We start from the raw sequence: 12,258 nt of genomic DNA, 5'->3' as shown, positions 1-12,258 counted from the left end.
ACAAAAAAAAAAAAAAAAAAGAGAAAAGTAATAAATGCCAACATATTCCAACCTCCTGGTCACCATCCAACCCCACCAAAAATAAGTCCAGCACACTACAGGAACTTGACGAAGCAAAACAGAGTGACTCGGAGAGCTGCCTGGCCACCCTCCCCTTGTTTCTGGGTAAGAGCACTGGTGAACTTCAGGGGAGGGTGTTCAGCTGTGGTCTGGTGGGAGGGCGCAGGTACAGGTGGCAGTGGTGCATGCCTTGGCATGAGCAGGCACCGTGGGGGCCCTGTGGGTAAACGGAGCCAGGCTGGTGAGGGGACGCACTTGGCAAAGGAGCAAGGCAGCTAATGATCGTTTCCAGGGATGGTTTGGATAACGAGATTGGCAATTCTAGTAGGTATTTCCTGAAGCTGAGCAGGGCAGGGCACAGGGAATTAATATATGAGCTCAGTTTAGCTTCTACCCCTCCTTTATTTGTAATGAGATTAAGAGCAGAGATGGGCAGCGGCACCATCAGTCTGCTGCCACGATGGGCTGAGCCGATAAGCAGCTCCCACACGGCCTTGCATGCGAGCCCAACAGCTGTGGCACATGGGGAAAAACACTGGGAAAAACTACCCTTTTATCACACGTGGCTTTTTTGCAATGGTCTTGGGGTGGTTTTGGTCCCAAGTTCAGGGGTAACAGTTTGCATCGGACTGGCCTGACTGCTCCCAGCAGCACTAGGAGCATGGTTGATATCTCCACGCAACCCAGTGCCGCCATTCCCTCCTTGCAGTGCCTCTGCACCCCTTGGTGGCTGAAAGCACCAGGTTAAAGGCTGGTCCCTGTTTTTTCTGGTGAGATATGAGGTCGCCACTTTCCACCAGTGTGCCTTCGGCAGTCCCAGTGCAAGCAATAAGAGTGGTTGATTTGACCGTATTGAGGCAGAATCTATGAAGAAGTTTGCAAATGCCCTGCAAAGCATCTCCCAGTTGCTCACGGTGCTGTAACTGGACCACAGCAAAGGTGAAGACGAAACTGTGCTATGATCTTCCTCATAGAGGGGAGAACATGAACCCCCTCACAAATTTTGCAAAAATCTTTATTGCACCCATGACAAGGTCTGTTCATGGCAAACCCAGAGCCACCTCTGAGTGTATGTAGCTCTAAGTAGGGGAGTTTTGACTGGAAAACCACTGAACACTCCCTCCTTCCCCTCTTCCCCCACAGTATTCTAAAGACTCATTAGTCACAGTAATCAAACATGCCTGGGCCGAGTGCCCATCCAGGGCAGAGGCTCCAGCTGTTGTGGGGCACCTTGGCACCATGCTTATCCTTGCAAGGCTCCCTGCAACTGCTGGGCACATCTGAGGTGATAGCCGAGCCGCATGTCCCCTTCACCATGTTGTTAGTCACTGACTGCATTGTCAGGGGTAGCCAAGTGCTATGGGGAGCAGTTGTCCAGTGATGGTGCAGTTACAGGGGTCTGCTCCCACCACCACGCAGGGAAAACAACCCACCAGCATCTTAAAACCAGTTTATAGTCCCCAGGCACCTGGGGGTTGTTTGCTCATCTCCTTTCATTTCGACACCTCATGTGAGAGGCTGGGAGCTGGCATTCACTGCTCCTGTGGTGCCAGCTCCAAGATTGTTTTATTTGATTTACTGGCCAAAATGGGTGGAAGGGTGGAGACTGTATTTTCCCCTTTATTTTTGTTTTCAAAAAACCCTTCTGGCTCTGGGTGAGGCAGAAGGAGCTGAGTAGTTTCACGTCTATCTACTCTGTGACAGTTACCTGCCTACAGCATCAGGGCACAGCCCAACTCCACCAAGCAGAAGAGCTGGGTGTGGGGGGGACACGCTCACTGTCTAATTGGGGAAAGCCCTCAACCACCTCACACAGCAGGCTTTTCCCCTCCTCAGTCACACTGGAAAAACTCTAGTGTGAGCCCATTCTTCCTTGCTCTGCCCAGTAGGTTAAAGGAAAAGTTAAGTCTTTTATATGGGTAGCCCATGGCACTGGGAGAGGATGGGACAGGCTGTGAACTCCTGATCAGCAGTGAGGTGATCCTGGGACTCATTTTGCACAGCTGCAGGGAAGGGGATTGTCACCAAAGGTCCCCGGGGAATGCCCTGAGCCACGTGTGGTTGACACTCTGAGGTGCTCTGAGCAAATACTTTCTGAATAACCATCCCCATACCAAAATGTGGCCCCGACAGTGACTCTTAGGGGTGGGATGAAGTACATAGGGACTTTCTCTGAAGCTGGCTGTGCCCTCTGCTTCTCCAGGTTATTCACAGAGTCCTCGCAGCATCTCTGCAAGTAGAGCAGCCCAGGGGGCTTTGCTCATCTCACTTATAGCTATGAAGAGAAGGATATTCACATGCATCTTCCAAAAGTTCAGCCCTGAGCAAATGATGTGCCGCTCTCCTGTGCCCAGCAAACTGCCAGGTCCACCCTACCAGCCACAAGCCCACAGTGCTGCCACCAGGCTTCCTCAGCAGCCTCCTGGGCTTGCCCACCCTTCTGGAGCCTCCTGAGAGGCTGCAGGGAAAATAAACGTGCTTGCACCAAACCCAGGCGCTGCAGGGAGTGAGAAATTCTGGCAGATGAGCACACACCCTGCCCTGCTCAGCTGGCATCATGCATGTTCCTCCCTGTTTGCCTGAACATCTGCACTGGGAGCTGTGGGACTGCCCCTGCAGCTGACCCGCACTCTGCCAGGGCCCTGAACACAGCCTGACTGTGTGGCCACCTGCCTACCCTCAGCTGGGAGGGCTGGAGCTGCCACCGTTGCTGCCTTGTGGGAATCAGGGCAAATCCACTAATTGCATTTGCTCTGGGAGCATAATGAATCCTTAGCTGTTCCCTTTAAGGTGGAAGATGCTACATCCTTTCTCCCCTTTCAGACCAATTGCACTGAAACAAAAAGTGAGATATACCACACCAGGAATGCTACCAAGCCTGCAAGTCCCCCACCCAGCAGGATACGCTGGGAGCTCTAAATGGCATGGATACAGAAGCCAGCAACTGGCCTCCCACTCCTCTTGCTCAACTGCTGGCGCCACCAGACAAAAGATAACAAACACCTCTTCTGTTCTTGTGCTGGGCCTAGCAGCAAAAGAAAACTTCCAGGTCAGAAGCTCCTGATGGGTAGTCCATGCTCCAGGCTATGGGGAAGAGTTGCAATCCCTCAGCACCACTTTGTTCCCACTGTGAACATTGCATAGGCGTGTAGGGGAGACCAAAGTGCTGCACACCCCAGGCACTACCTTGGGTTCTCCCCTGCTGCCATCAAACTGCATCTCACTTCCAGCACTTCTACCCTTTCCAAGGAAAGGCATGGCTGCTGTTAATTCCTCCTAAATATCTGTGACTTTTTGAGAAAACCCAGCAGGACTCTCTGTTTTCCCCTCCTTCAGCTGCTCTGCAAACCATTAGCTGCCATACTGCCAGGCCATGGTAGCCTTAAGGCAGCTCTGCCTTGCAGACACAGTTGGTATAAACAGGGATAAATGCACCAGAGGGATCATGCTGGTTCTAACCTAGGAAGGGAAAAGGGGCAGAGTGCTGCCTGGAAACATTCCCTGTCCTCTCCGGCCACCCCTGTTAGTATTGGTCTTCTCTCACTCGCAGTGGGGATGCTCACAACCAGCTAATACAGCACTAAAGGGAAGAAAATCAGGTTTAGGTCTCCCTGGGTCAGTATAGATGTGTTTCTTAGGCACCCTTTTCTGCAGACTTGCTGGGTTTGATTTGCCTGTCTCAACTAGCTGAGAAAATTGTCAAAGCTACTCCAGATGCCCTGGGCTAACCAGGCATGCAAAGGTCATCTTGTGTGATCTTTGGGCCCAGCGTCACCTCAAATCGAACAGAAGCAAGGGTCTACTCACTCCTCTTGAAGATGTGAAAGAGTCACAAGCTACAGTTTGTGCTCCATGTCTTCCCAGCTAGACTCTTGCTGGGCTTCATCTCCTGTGAAACATCTCAGCACCTCTGATCTGTTTCCTGGCCGTGGGGACACCCCTACCAATAGAAAACCAACCAACCAACCAAAAATTAAAATTTCAATTGGCTCTCACTCATTCTTGGGTCCTCTTCAGCAGCTGGCCACAGCCTATGAGGGATGCAGGGTGACTTCACCTTCTCACCTGCCCATTTTCATCTGGCTGCTGGCAGTCCTGGCAGGGCTTTCAGTCCTGCTTGTTTTCCTCACCTCCAAGGCAAGGCTGAAATAATCTGAGACAGCTGCTGCCTGTGGCCTGACTGTAATGTACTTGCTTGAGTATTTTACCCTTGGGTGAAGGTTCTGGGCCAGGTGGAACACGTTCAGCCTCTCTTCTTTGGGGCAAGCTGAGTCACTGCTATTAGAGTTGTGCAAAATCAAGTTTGCGTGTGGTTTTGGTGCATGTGTTTTTACTGTGAGCCCTTAACCTACAATGCACAGCACAGTCCTGCCTACTGATAGCTCCTAAACACTGACTTCCTTCTGTTCAAGTCACTAATTAAGCAGCAGGAAAGGCTAGAATATAAACCATAGCAGAAGTAACTGTATTGCTACCCAATCACGTAAAGCTGGAATTAAACTTTTCTCTAAGGAGAGCAAACAGTACAGTGTGTCCTCCAGCTCTCACCCTCAGTGGCAGGCAGCAACCTCCAAAGGCTGCTCCCCTAGCTGATGGAAGCCCTGCTCAGGATTTTCAGAGGATGTTGTGGCTTTGAGGATCAGGCCAGAACCTAAATGCCGGAAGAGAGAGGACTGGCTCCCACACACCGATGCTCAGGGCTGGGTATTTGCTCAGCCTTCAGAGGGCCAAACACTGCCCAGGGGGAAGGGTGCTGGGCACTGCTCTGGGGCTGGGCTTCCTACGCACAGGCACTGCAGCATCTTCTGGGCATGATGTGGTGAGGTGACCCATTACCTCTGTTTCTGTGAAAAACATCTCCATGAAAATACTCTTGTTAACCTTCAGGCTGGCAACTCTCTACAGGCTCAGGACGGGCTCCTCAACCGTGTCCTTGGAATAAGAAATCGATGCCTTTATCTCGCATTTCGCCATGGCGCGTGGATAATTTGATGCAATTCTGTAGCCACCCACGCCTTTAATTAATCAAAGAGTTTTTCACGCAGCACTGTGCAATATTTTATTTCCTAACACTCCTGCTACAGAGTGCTAGGATCTGTTGTAACATTTCTTACCCAATTCTAGCACTGAGGGCTATACAACCAAGAAGAAGATGGATCACATGTGTAGAAATCTTGAGTGCTGTCTCCAGAGGCGATTGCCAAGGAATCAGAAGCTGAATTAATCAGAGGCACACAAAGAGATCTGGGAAAACAAAACAAAAATAAAAAAGAACCAGCCAACAGACGAAAACAACCTCAAGAAGAAAACAGGGAGAAGTCAGCAGAGTTACTGGAGTTTCACTTTAGAAAACTCAGGAGAATTTGGAGGATATCAGAGGTTCTCCTAGAAAACCGGGAAACACCTTGTTAGAATTTACTGTTCTAGGACAGAGCTGAAAATACCTTCCAAAGAGCCACCCCAGTGTCTTCCCCTTCAGACCTGCTCCTGCCCAGCTTCATGTTAGAGCTGCTGATATGGGGAAGGAAAGTGCAGGTAAAGCCTGGAGATGGTTGGGCTGAATGTTACAGAAGTGCACAGAAGTGCCTGACAAATGCCAGTCCACACCTGAGAGCTTACACCTTTGAGTGCAGTACAAATGGGCAGTTTGGGCTCTCCTCTCTGGGCTCCTTGCAGAGCATGGCAAACCCAGCCAGGAAAACTGGGCTAGGACCTGGAGCCCAAGGCAGCACCTTGCTGCCAAGTAGAGAGCCTGAGTGGGCAGAGCATGGCCCTGGAGCTCAAAACCCACACAAGCACTGCCCATGCCTGCCAGCACAGCCCACCTGCCAGCCAAGGTGAGTGCCATTCTCTCCAGCTCCCCGGCTTCTCCTTGGGAGCTGCAGACTTTTTCCATGGCACAGCCCAGAACTGCAGTGGGTGCCTGCCCAGCGCTAGGGGCTGTTCTCACATTTGGCCTCCCTGGGGCAAGACCCATGTGTGCCAGGGTGAGGTTTTAAAGCAAGCACCAGCAAACTGAGTCAGTGCCAGTGCACAGCCTGTGAGCCAGCAGCCCACGGGGAGCCCCAGGGGAGAGCCCCCTCCACATACAGCGCCCTGTGGAGCCGCACAGGTGCACACGGGGTGCCGGGTGCCGCAGGCAGGTCGGCCCTGGCGGGGTGCCGGGCTCCCCACCCAGACTGGCTGAGCTGGCTGCCGTGGTGGCGTGGGAGCCTGTGCCGGCCGCCGGTGCTCCAGCCAGGTGTTGCCGTGGGAGTTCCTGGCTGTGGCGTGCGCTCTCTGCAAAATACCCGGTGGTATTTTCTCAGCTGGAAAAAGTGATGTGTATCGCTTTGGCAGGGAAGAGTTCTGCAGCCAAGGCTCTGTGTGTGTGCGTGAAGGGAAGGTGGAGCACCTCTCATGCCCTTGGGCAGGACACGCATGGTGCTGGGAGCCTGGGGTGCTGGTGCACACTGCTTTTGGCTGTGGGGTGTTGCAGCACGGGGTACCCATGCAGGGCTGCTGCCTCCAGTGTGCTTCCAACCAACTTCCTGGGGTGGGTAGGCTGTGGCTCTGAAGGCATCTCTGGGCAGAGGTTCACCAATAAAAGACACAGCGTCAGGCTTTTTGCACCCAAGAACTGCCTGAGTTGAGAGCAGTCGAACTCCTGGTTTGGAAGGTGATGGTGTTTGAATTTCTCATTTGCGCTGGTGTGGGTTGGCATGGGCACAACACTGGAGATCCCCTGGGTGCACAACAAAGGGCAGGACAGTAAGAGGCAGCTTCAGTAAGAGTTGTTCTGTAACACCAACAGGTCACTTGCTTATTCCGCCCATGCAAAATAAACAAACAAGAGTTGCCGCTGCTGCTCTTGCGCGTGGGATGCGAGGGGTGAGAAAAAGGGCGTTTTATAAAATTCATGTCCCCGCACAGGAGGCGGCTGAGGGGCCGAGGGGGACACGCAGGCTCTCCGGGGCTGCAGCGGAGCCGCAGATCACGCTGCCGGTGCTGCGATCCCGGGGGGACCCGCGAGGGGGCAGTGGCTGCCCGGCACCGCCCGGCCCGTCAGCGCGGTTTGGGCTCTTGGCTCTTTTTTGGGAACCCGGGTTTGCAAATCTCCTCGACAGAGGAACCAACGCGGGTAGGAGATGATGTACTTGGGAGAGTCCTGGTTTCTGTGCAGCCAGATCTCCCGTTGTCTCAATTGCTATTTTTTTTAATGCAAGCTTGGATTTGTACTCTTCCTTTTTTTTTTTTTTTTTTTTTTTTTTTTTTTTTTTTTTTTAAAGACTTCTTCTAGACACTCATTTTGAGAGTGGTGGCAGTTAAACAGAAGAGGAAAACTACGATATCTTCCCCAGTTGTGCTGATTTATTTTGTTTCATGTTTTCCCTTTTTCTCCTCAACCCTGCACCAGTTTCTTTGCTGCACATGGCCGTGTCTCTCGTAGTGCAGCCACAAGCCTTAGGATCTCAGCAAAGTTGATTGTACAGACAGAGCCATCCTGCTTAATGTTAACAAACGAGCTTAGTCTTCCCTTGGCCTTGATGCAGGCAATAATGAGACCACATCTTCCAGGGCATGATTCAGAGTGGGAATCTAATATGCTCTGAATGGTTCCCCAGGGACTTCCTTGCCACTGATGATGCAGGGAGCCTAATCTCCTACCCTAGGCTGTTGGGAGAGACAATATAAGCATCTCCCTTGCATGCTGTAATGGTTGGTATCAGCCCAGCTGCCTGTGAGTAATTGCTGAGCGTGCCAGAAGGCACCCACCTCCTGTTGGAGCATGCATCCCCCTCGTCCAGGGAAGTGGCACAGCCAAGAAGCCACTGGCTGTTGATCTCACATTACCACAGAGGCAAAGGGCAGTGCACTGCAATGGCAGTGAGGAAATCAGCTGAATGGTGCATGGACACCCTCACCAAACAACCTTACATCTCTCAAATTGAAATCCAGTTGCCTGTGGACCTGTGTTGGATACTGCTGTGGGAGCAGGGTGAGCCATGGTACTGCAGTGTCTGCAGTCATCAAGACAGAAACATACTGGGTACAGTCAAGGTCTACAGGTGTAGCTGGGACCCTTCAGCCCTTGGCTTCAATGCTGCAGGCACACAGTCACTGTATACCACCCCCAGGGATGCCCCCAGTGCTTGCCCATGTCCTGGGGCTGTACCTGCAGCCCCCTCATCCTGCCCTAAATCCTGCATCTCCTGCCCCTAATCCCACAAAGCCTTTCCTTTACTCGCCTGGGGCCTCAGGCACTTGGCTCATTTCAGGAAGGAAGAGATGATGTTTCCTAACAACAAAACATATTACACTAGGAGTGTTTGCAAGGAAGTCAAAGCATTTTAACAAAGCCAATAGATCCCTCCACCACCTTAAAAAAGGACTTTGACCAGGGTGAGCCAAGGAAGCCCATAGCCATGCTCACCCAGCAGCAGGGCATGGCTGCAGTGGCAGCCCTGCAACATCCACAGGCAGACAGAAGGGATGCAGAGGGGCTCCAAGTCCCACTAAATAAAAGACACCTACTAATAAAAATGCACATACACAAAAAACTAAAACTACCTGGTTCCACAGTGCTGATGTTAAGACCTTGTGGGAAGGAATGGCACATACAATTGGTGAAGCTGGGCGTTTAAGGAAAAGATCAGCCCATGGGACCCAGATCAGGAGAGCAAAGCTGTAGTAAAGGGCAACTGCCATATACCTCCAAATAAAATTTGATTCCTTAATCTTGGGGAAGCAAGCTGGAAGAAAGCCACAGCCAGTCCTTGCCAACAGAGCTTAAAGATTAACTTCCTTCCAGTTTTTTGACCTTCATGGCCAGTGTATCCTAATATCAATAAGGCTCCAAAACACCGGCCTCCACCCTTTGCTACATGCTGAAGAGAACAAATCCCTGCTGCCATGGGTCACAGAGAGGCAAAACAACTCGGGACCCAGAAACCACCAGCTCGAGTCTGGCAGCCAAACAAGGCTGTTTGCCAAACCTTCCTGGCGAAGGCTCAGCACAGGCACAGTCCATAGGGGACCACACAGGGGAGCTCTGCAGGGCCTGCCACAGCTCCTCAATAACCTCCACACAGCAAATGATGTTAAGTTATGCATTTTATAGCTCAGTAAATCAGAAGGTCAAACAGGCTGAGCTCCAGCGCGGTGCTAGGGCTGGGCTGCCCACATGGTTTTCCCACAGAGAAACAACTTGCAGAGAGGCAGAGCGGGAGGCCAAGTCCCACAATCCTCCCCCACAGTCACTTTGCCACCAGAAAGGAAGGGTTTTCTGCTAAGGCATACAGGACAGGAAGAACATGATGAGCAAGACACTCTTCACAGGCTCCCCCTGGATATTTGCCAGGTTTTGTTGTGTCCGGGTAAGTTTCATTCCAGGGGACTGCTAGCTTCAGCACACTCAGAACTAACAGCATAGAAGGGCATGCACGTCTTCAGAGGTCCACCCAGGCTTGCAAAACACAGCTGGAAGCTTGTAATGGATCCCTGCCCTAAAAACTTCAGGCCTGCATATGAAGCATCCCAATATCCAAAGACAAAATTCCAACGGGTATGGGTGGAGGGCAAAAGGGAGAGCACCAGCTTGGGATTCCTCAGCACTGAAATCCTTGCTGTAACCTCAGCAAAGTAGAGGTTCCCTACTTCAGCAGTGGATCACAGCAGACAGAAATTGCAACCATATTTCAAGCCTGCCTGCTTAATGGAAACTGAAATCTTATCTGATCCAATTTGCTCATCTAGAGGCAAAGAGTCAATTAGCTGAAACAACAAGTTCTCACATCTAGTTCTTGTAGCACTTCTTTGAAAGCAATATACTAGTTAACACCACATACTTTTTAACACCACATTCGGCAATTCCTACTTGCCAGTGCAACCAGGGTACTGATGCCTCTGGATATTAGCATCTGGAGACAACTTCTTCTCTAAACATTTGGTAAAAGGGAAAAGAAACAATGATCAGAACCAAAGAAATCAGGCAGGCATTCTCTACCCTAATGAAACTATCCCCCAAGGGAAGCTATGGACACCTCTTCTTCTAAGATCTTTGTGGGGTTTTCTTTTGACTCTCCCCATTCCCGAACATCCTCCCCCAACCATAACCCAGGAAACTGCAAGAGATAGACATGGGGTCCCAAACAGAAACCACTGATGAAGCTGGGCTGGTAATGTGGTGGTCCACGGACAGAATGAAGTCCCTGGCTGATGGAGGCCACTCCATCACTTTCAGGACAGCCACTCCATTGGCTCTGAGCTGTTCTTATTTCAAATCCTAGGAAGAAGAATTGAGATGGAGAGGGAAATAGCTTTGCTAGGGGAGAGGATGCATAGAGTGATGCACAAAGCCTTTGGTGTAGTTAAATAAGAAGGATCACCTCCCCCCCTCAAGCTCCAAGAGAGATGATGGAGATGGCTGTGGAACACTATTTCGCAAGCACAGAGGTAGAAAAGGACAGCACTACCTGCTTGAAGCACATGCCCCCTCCCCCTGAACAGGGCACACAGCAGTCACAGCTCCATTGACTTTGAGCAGGACATGGAACACAGGGCACTACCTGGTGCACTGCTCAGAAACAGAATAAAGAAACCTGGTGACAGGGTAAAAAAAAGCCATGCAAAAGGCAGAACACATCGCAGTCCAGCAAGAGGCTTATGGGGCTGACCCATTCCATCTGTCCAGAAGGCAGCAGATGAATGTGTGATGACACCTTAAAACACACTCTCCTGACATGGATGCTGTGGGAGGAGAAAACGGCACCCGTGGGCAAACATGACACTAAGCCCCGGCTGCTCAGAGGAGGACACAGAAGCAAAGGCTCCTGCTCACTTCCAGAAAGGCACACAGGCAAGAAAAGAAGTTGTATGGCAATTCAGTGTAATTTTCAGTTTGGCTTTTATTTTCAGTGACTTCAACAACAAGGTGTTCCAAAACACAGAGGTCTTGGTGAAGACAACACTGTCATTGCTACAAGCATTGGTAGATTCTCAGCTCAATTAATCCATAACGCTTTGATGCATCAAAACAACAACAACAACAAAATCACAGCTCTACAGGAGAGGGTAAAAGCTACAGCAGTTCAAACTCACTTGAAGATTCCAGTTATACAGTAGTGGGCTCCAAAATGCTATCCAGTAGAAATAAGGTTTTCACAGCATATATTTTTATTATTAGTGGTGCATCAGAAAAGCTCCATCTCACCGCTGAGTTGAAAAGCAGATACTGAAGTTCTTGTACCCAGACTCTGGGCACAGCACTAACTGCATTAACCTTTATAGACAGAAGCTTCCTACTTCCTAAAAATGATTTTGTTCCTTTGTGTCAATATTAGTACAATACTGAAACAGCTCAGAAAGATTACACAATGGAGATGCAAAATCTTGGATGTGAGAAGGGCACAGCCTCATTCACCTCCAGGAATTTGTTAAGTAACCAACTAAGACTTGCCCCGCACTAACACTGCCCCGCTGAATTAATTATTGCATCAAGAGCAGAATTACTTGCTTCTTTTGTGTCATATAAAAAAAAAAGATAAGAGACATAGTAAGTTCTCACACTGAGCATGTTAAATACTTTGAAATCTAGGACACTGCTCTTTGAAGTGTTACAAAATAAAATGATAAAACAGGCTTTCAGTACCCACCCCTCCCCCCTCAACTGCAAAGTAACACAGGAATCTCAGTATGAAAAATACAAATATATTCGTCCAGTCACTAGTTGTTTGTTACAAGGTATACTGTNAAAAAAAAAAAAAAAAAAAAAAAAAAAAAAAAAAAAAAAAAAAAAAAAAAAAAAAAAAAAAAAAAAAAAAAAAAAAAAAAAAAAAAAAAAAAAAAAAAAAAAAAAAAAAAAAAAAACCAAAACAGAAAAACAAACAACATTTTATTGTGGTTCTGTGCGACCCAGTAGCCCAAGAAGAAATAAAAATTGCCATGTTCTGCTGTAGGAAAACAAAAATTACACATACAAAAAATATTTATATACACATTTTACAGTCACCATCTGGCATAACCATTTATAGCTAACCCAAATAGGCTTGCACAGTTACCAAAAGGCAATTTGTTGTCTTTGAACACAACACAGACCTGGCACAGCAGACAGATGGAGAATACTAACCATATTGGACTTAAATGAAATACATGGCACACAGCAGGGCCCAGGAAACAGCCACTGCATTGAAACGAGATTGCTTGGCTGTTGCAAGGTAG

Source organism: Empidonax traillii, unplaced genomic scaffold (genome assembly GCF_003031625.1).
Source record: "Empidonax traillii isolate 1590-97213 ecotype Southwest subspecies unplaced genomic scaffold, ASM303162v1 scaffold138:size3245559, whole genome shotgun sequence".
In the NCBI taxonomy this organism is placed as follows: Eukaryota; Metazoa; Chordata; class Aves; order Passeriformes; family Tyrannidae; genus Empidonax; species Empidonax traillii.
The sequence above is the reverse complement of the archived record's forward strand: the minus strand, read 5'-3'. Positions refer to the sequence as shown.